The sequence below is a fragment of the Mirounga angustirostris genome, unplaced genomic scaffold (genome assembly GCF_029215605.1).
Source record: "Mirounga angustirostris isolate CCGP_5_RB_7025 unplaced genomic scaffold, mMirAng1.0.hap1 SCAF_9, whole genome shotgun sequence".
NCBI lineage: Eukaryota > Metazoa > Chordata > Mammalia > Carnivora > Phocidae > Mirounga > Mirounga angustirostris.
The window spans coordinates 80,389,712-80,396,723 of NW_026991717.1; positions in this window are offsets into that span (position 1 = coordinate 80,389,712).

Genomic DNA, 7,012 nt, shown 5'->3' on the forward strand with positions numbered 1-7,012 from the left:
CTGAGCCAAAGGCAGTCGCTTAACCAACTGAGCCACCCAGGCGCCCAAAGATTTTATTTATTTGACAGAGAGAGCAACAGAACACAAGCAAGGGGAGCAGTAGAGGGAGAGGGAGAAGCAGGTTCCCCACTGAGCAAGGAGCCTAACGTGGGGCTCAATTCCAGGAGCCTGGGATTAAGACCTGAGCAGAAGGCAGATGCTTAACCAACTGAGCCACCCAGGTGCCCCTGAATCCATGTGCTTCCAACAACTCTATCACATTTCTGACAGCTTCAAAATTTCTTTCCTTTGGGAGATAGGGGCCAGGTTTTTTTTTTGTTGTTGTTGTTGTTTTGTTTTTTTCCCTTCTCTCTCACCATCACCACCCCAGCTTACCGCACTGGGAGGATATTACCAGAAATAGATATGAAGCTGCAAAACTCTGGGGACAAGTTAGGCAGAGAGGCAGAGAGAGTGACAAAATAATGATGAATTGTTTTCAATTCAAGATTGGAGTTTCTGTAAAAAAGAGAAAGGTAATATCATTAACCAAGAGTACTGGATAGTGAGTCATTTTTAAAGAAGTTCTGTCACGCTTCCATAGCACCTTCGGTGTAAAGTTTACTTTAGCATTTATCACAATGCATTCTATTTGTCTGTCCATGTGGCCACCTGCACATTGGGCTGTCAACTTCCTTAAGGCAGAGACTCTTGCTTATTAATCTTTATATCCAGGGTGCTTGGCAAATAACATTTGATATATTTAGATGTCCAGTAAATGTTGAATATCCTCCATTGATTATAGGATTTTAAAGGTAGGGTCTGTGCTTCTTCATATACCCTATAAAGCACTTGGAAAGGGTAATTGAACACAAATTACTGATATATGAACTACCAGCCTTTTCTCTGTCCTGGTTTTTTTGATTTTTAAAAATTAGAAATGGGACCAAAAAAGGTGTGAAGGAAGAACCAGAGCACTAGGATTGGGTGAAAAGTTTTCTGGGGGCATGTACAAAAACAGCAAAGGACTACCTGTTTTGTGTGAGGACAATGAATGAGAGAGAATACAGGGGATTTTAAGAAGTGAATTGTGAATTGTGTGTTCTCTTCTTGGTATTTGCAATTTTTTAAAAAGTCCTTTTTGTTCTTGGATTGTGTTCTTTTTTTTTTTTTTAAGATTTTATTTATTTATTTGACAGAGAGAGACACAGCGAGAGAGGGAACACAAGCAGTGGGAGTGGGAGAGGGAGAAGCAGGCTCCCCGCAGAGCAGGGAGCCCGATGCAGGACTCGATCCCAGGACCCTGGGATCATGACCTGAGCTGAAGGCAGTCGCTCAACCAACTGAGCCACCCAGGAGCCCCGACTGTGTTCTTTTGATAACACCATCTAGGATAGAACTATATGGATCACAGCTTTAAAAATTTTTTATTTATTTAATAAGGATCTGTGAAAGGAAGGAGAAGAAAAAAGATAGCTGGAAGAGAGGACAGTGAGGGTTAGAAGGAAAAAGGAAGGAATTATGGAACACATTAATGTCTGATTGCACAGAGGAGATCCATGAATGTAAACCATACACCGTGATTTCCATTTTGAAATCCATACGGTACATCTGAATTATATATAAATTTTTTTCTGAAATTAGTGAGATTTCCACTCAGATATAAGGGCCTGAGTTTTAATGTGAGTTGAAAGCATTAGGAGAAATTCATTTGGCATTAAGAAATTCAGCTGATCTTTTATTATAAATGAAATGAACACTGCATAGTAATTCTCATTAAAGAAAGGAAGCTTTAACATTAAAAAAACCCCTCTATTATTAGTTTTCAAAATGAATTATTTTATAGTAGAGGCCAACACTCTTTTTTTTCCCCAAGGAAATTTTCCTCTTAAAATTGAGTATTTTTATATAGAAGCATAACTTTGGGAATCAATAAAAATACATTTTTTTCTCAATGGCATATTTAGATATTGAGACTAATGTAGTATATTTTATTAGACTATACCCTAAGGAACTTTAACATGCAACGTCAAAAATATTCAAAAGGCAGTAGAAATAAAATGAATTTCAAGAATGAATTCATTTTTAGGAACATGTGTAACTACTACTGTTATGTAATATAATCCTGAATGAATCAATTGTAAATGTGCATAAACAAGCTAGAAGCTTATCTTAAAAGTTTTTTGAGGCTTGTTCACATTTTAAAAAGTCAGGCTATTGATTACAGAATCATAGAATTTGAAAACAGAAAGGGACCGTTAAGATGATTTTGTTCAACTCTCTCATTTTATAGGTGACTAAAATGTGCTATTTAGGGAGCAGCAAAACCGAAGTCTTCAATAATGGTTCTCTGTTGGGACAATAACTACTTCGACCTAACTATTCTTTCACCAAATCACTGCAACACACACATGCTGAAACTGGGAAAGAATAAAAGCAAGCTCAGAGTTCTCTGGCATTGATAATATCCCCTCATGCTGGGCTAACAAAACGTTAAAGCAGCAAGGTGGTTGTCTTTTTTTAATTGAGCTTGCCTCTATGTTATAAGGGTGGATGTAGAGACAGTAGGTGACTCCACTTGAATGGTTGTGGTGGCCAAAAAGAATTATTCTTATCCTCATGAGGTATGGTCCACACAGTTGTTACCAGATGGTTCTAGAGGGACTGTTTGGTGTTTTGTTGTAAAGTCAACCTAGAGTGGGAAGATCTACGGCAGAACAGGCTGGTGTGCTCCCCCTGACCCATCTTACATTTAGAGATGATAAGATACATGCTTCTGTCATGAAACAAATGAGTGAAGACAGTTATGAACAAAATGGCCTTCAAATATCTTCTAAGGTGTGATTTTCCCACTCCCCAACCCCATCATTGGAATTAATCCAGCAATATAGCAGTTTTTGGTTTACATGCCTTTATAGATGACTGGAAATAAATACCTTGAGGATAGGGATAGTCTTCTTCCTCTTTGTAGGTCAAGCACCTGGCACATGGCAGATGTTACATAACATTTTTGAATTGAATATGTTGCTGTTGTTTTTTGGTCTTGTAGGGTCTTATCACCTACATCTGGTCAAATATATTTGAAATGAGTCTTGAAACAAGGATAACAAGAAGATAAACATTGAAAACATGCCTTTAATGCTCAAGGCTTTATAAAAGGTACAAAGGTGAATATGTCAAGGACTCTTCTTTGGAGAGGCTCATATAAACAAGGGAAGTTTATTAGTGTGTTAGGTGCCATAACAAAATACCACAGACTGGGTGGCTTAAACAAAATAATTTTTTTTCTCACAGTTCAGCAGGCTAAGAGTCTACCAAGGTCTTAGTGGGTTTGGTTTCCTCTGAGGCCTCTCTCCTTGCCTTGTAGATGGTAGACTTCTCCCTTATCCTTAATATGGTTTTTCTTCTGTGCGTACACATTACTGGTGTCTCTGTGTGTCCTAATTTCTTCTTCTTATAAGGATACCAGTCAGATTGGATTAGGGCCTACCCTAAAGACCTCATTTTAACTTAATCACCTTTTTTTTTTTTAAAGATTTTATTTATTTATTTGACAGAGAGAGATACAGCGAGAGAGGGAACACAAGCAGGGGGAGTGTGAGAGGGAGAAGCAGGCTTCCCACCGAGCAGGGAGCCCGATGCGGGGCTCAATCCCAGGACCCTGGGATCATGACCTGAGCCGAAGGCAGACGCTTAACGACTGAGCCACCCAGGCGCCCCCTTAATCACCTTTTTAAAGGTCCTGTCTTCAGATACAGTCACATCCTAAGGTACTAGGGTTTAAGGCTTCAACATATGAATTTTGGGGAGACACAATTTAGTCCACAATAGGAAGAAAACAAAAACAAATAGCTTTAATACCATTCAACTCTGATGAGAAGGCTCTGGGGGAAGGAGGCTCTGGCAGGACATCAGCAGGTGGAATGGAAGTCAGAGTACCACTGATAATTAGATAGGACAGTCTCCTATTATTGGAGTCCAGAGTGGTTTGGTGAGGGATGAGAAATCTGGTTAGTTAAATTGGTTCATCTTTTCTGACACACAATTGTCATCTGATTCAGGTTTTCCTTAATAGACTTCACCATCCTTTTGACTTGACCACTTGGTTGAGAGAGTTAAAATTATAATGGTGCCAGATCAGGCAGAGTTTTCATCTTTAAATTCAATAAACCTAACTGGTGCACAGATGTGTACCCACTATTAGAAACAAATCTGGTAAACTGTGTTACAAATAAATGGCTCAGAACAGCAGAACTCTGAGACAGAAGTTTGAGTCTTAAATGGTATCTAGAAAAATCAAGACATTCTCTTGAAGTCACTTTACAAAAATCAATATGAATTTTTGAAAATCTTATTTGGAAAGCCATTGTCTAACTGGGCGAAATGGCCTTGCATGAACTACACTCACTTTACATGTTACTTTTTATGTTACAGTCTTTAACATACAGTGCAGTAGTTTCTTAGCAACAATTTGGGAGTTAGACTATCCTGGTTGGAGTCCCATTCTGCCAGGTTCTCTCCGCTGTTGCTTGTTCTCAGGCAAATGGCTTATTGCCCGTCTCAGTTTCCTTTGTTGTCTGTAAAATAGGGGTTCATGCTTTACTTAACTTTGTGTTTTCTGGCAAGATACGTAACCATTTGATAGCTCATTCGTCTGTGGAATAGAAATTGTTCAGAGTCCCTTGTATTTCCATGTGAATTTTAGGACCAGTGTGTCAGTTTCTGCAAAGGACCAGCTAGGATTTTGGCCAGAATTGCATTGAGTCTGTGGATCAATTTGAGGAGTATTGCCATCTTAATAATAAGTCTTATGATGTATGAACATGGGATGTCTTTCCATTTAGTTAGATCTTTAATTTGTTTGAACAATGTTTTGTAGTTTTCAGAGTATAAATCTTATCTTCTTTAATTACATTTATTTCTAAATATTTCACTCTTCTTCATGCTATTGAAAATGGAATTTATTTATTTTATTTTTTAAATTTAATCTTATTTTATTATGTTTTGTTAGTCACCATACAATACATCATTAGTTTCAATTTGGGTTGTTTATTGCTAGTGTAGTGAAATATAATTGATTTTTGTATCCTGCAATCTTATGAGTTGTTTTATTCTAATAGTTTTCAATAGATTAATCAAGATTTTCTGTATATGAGGTCACATCATCTGCAAATAGAGATAGGTTTACTTTTTCCTTTCCAATCTAGATGATTTTTATTTCATTTTCTTGGCTACTTGCCCTGGCTAGAAATTCCAGGACAATGTTGAACAGAAGTGGCTAAAGGAGACATCTTTATCTTGCTCCGGATCTTAGGGAAAAAGCATTCTGTCTTTCACTATTCAGTATAATGTTAGTCGTTGGTTTTTCATGGATGCCCTTTATTAGGGGTGCCTTGAAAGAGAAGAGATAGCAAGGAAGCAATGGAAAAATAGATGTTGGTGGGTCTGACATTGAAGGTCTTGTGCCCTGCCCTTTGGACAACACCTTAAGGAGAGAGTAAAACTCATGACTATTTGAGGCATCCAAGAATAAAGCCTGACTATGGCTCCATATAGATAGAACTAGGATTTGAAATAGAAATGTAGTTAAGTTGTAGAAAATCAAAGTTATATTTCTTCCTCATTGAGATTGGAAACTGGCTCTAGTCACTGTACTATTATTAATCATGTAATAGCTTTTATATAAGGTATTTTTTCACTCATAATTAGTGGTAGGTATATATAATAATAATTTCAAGTAATGTACTCTTTTTGGATGCCAGTCCTGTTCAATATGAATCAATCCAGTGAATAAAATTAGTGAATAAAATTTTAAAATGCTAAAACATTTTTTGGAATTAGCATTGACTTGTTAGGGAGTCTCCTGTGGATATAGCAGGGTATCTTTAATTGATTTGGAATCAGAGAATAATACATTTATAGAAAAGACAATTTCATTTTACACAGAAATCAATGACATTTTAGCATGCAAAGACTGTTGGAAACCTGACTGAAGATTTGAATCTTGATATGTTCCCTTTTACACATTCAAAGGAAATATTTATTCATCTGTATAAAATTAGAAATTATACTTTCTTATTTTGTAGGACTGTTGTGTAATCAGAAGCAGGGTCTCATGCAAATTGTGGACATACATTATGATTTCCTAGCAAGATAATAACTACACTGCATTTTTTTTTTTAAGATTTTATTTATTTATTTGACAGAGGGAGACACAGTGAGAGAGGGAACACAAGCAGGGGGAGTGGGAAAGGGAGAAGCAGGCTCCCCACTGAGCAGGGAGCCCAACGCGGGGCTTGATCCCAGGACCCTGAGATCATGACCTGAGCTGAAGGCAGTCGCTTAACCAACTGAGCCACCCAGGCGCCCACACTGCATTTTAATTAAAGGAAAAATCCATCTAAGTTCTTGAATTTGGCACTGGAATTCAAAACAAAAAATACTTAAAATTTCTTTCCCCTACTTTTTCATTTATTTACTTATTTATTTATTTATTTATTTATTTATTTATTTATTTATTTAAAGATTTTATTTATTTATTTGACAGAGAGAGGCACTGTGAGAGAGGGAACACAAGCAGGGGGAGCGGGAGAGGGAGAAGCAGGCTTCCCGCCGAGCAGGGAGCCCGATGCGGGGCTCGATCCCAGGACCCTGGGATCATGACCTGAGCTGAAGGCAGACGCTTACTGACTGAGCCACCCAGGCACCCCTATTTACTCATTTTAAGAAGCATACATTATTGTATCCATTTGAGTGTTTCATTTCTCCTTTTTGAAAATTTAGAAAAGCACTGATATTGTTGCTATGTCTCTACCACATACTCACTCATTATCATTCTGTCCTCTGGCTTCAAACTCTATCACCTCACTGAAATTGCCCTCTTAGAGATGGCAAATGACTTCTTGTCTCTAAACCCAATAACTCATCTGTGTCTACTGCTGATCCTTTCCTCCATTCTTCCTTACTTCTATGGCATGGTATCAAACTGCTTTGTCTACTTCTCAAACTATTCCCATTTCCTTTGCTGGCTCCA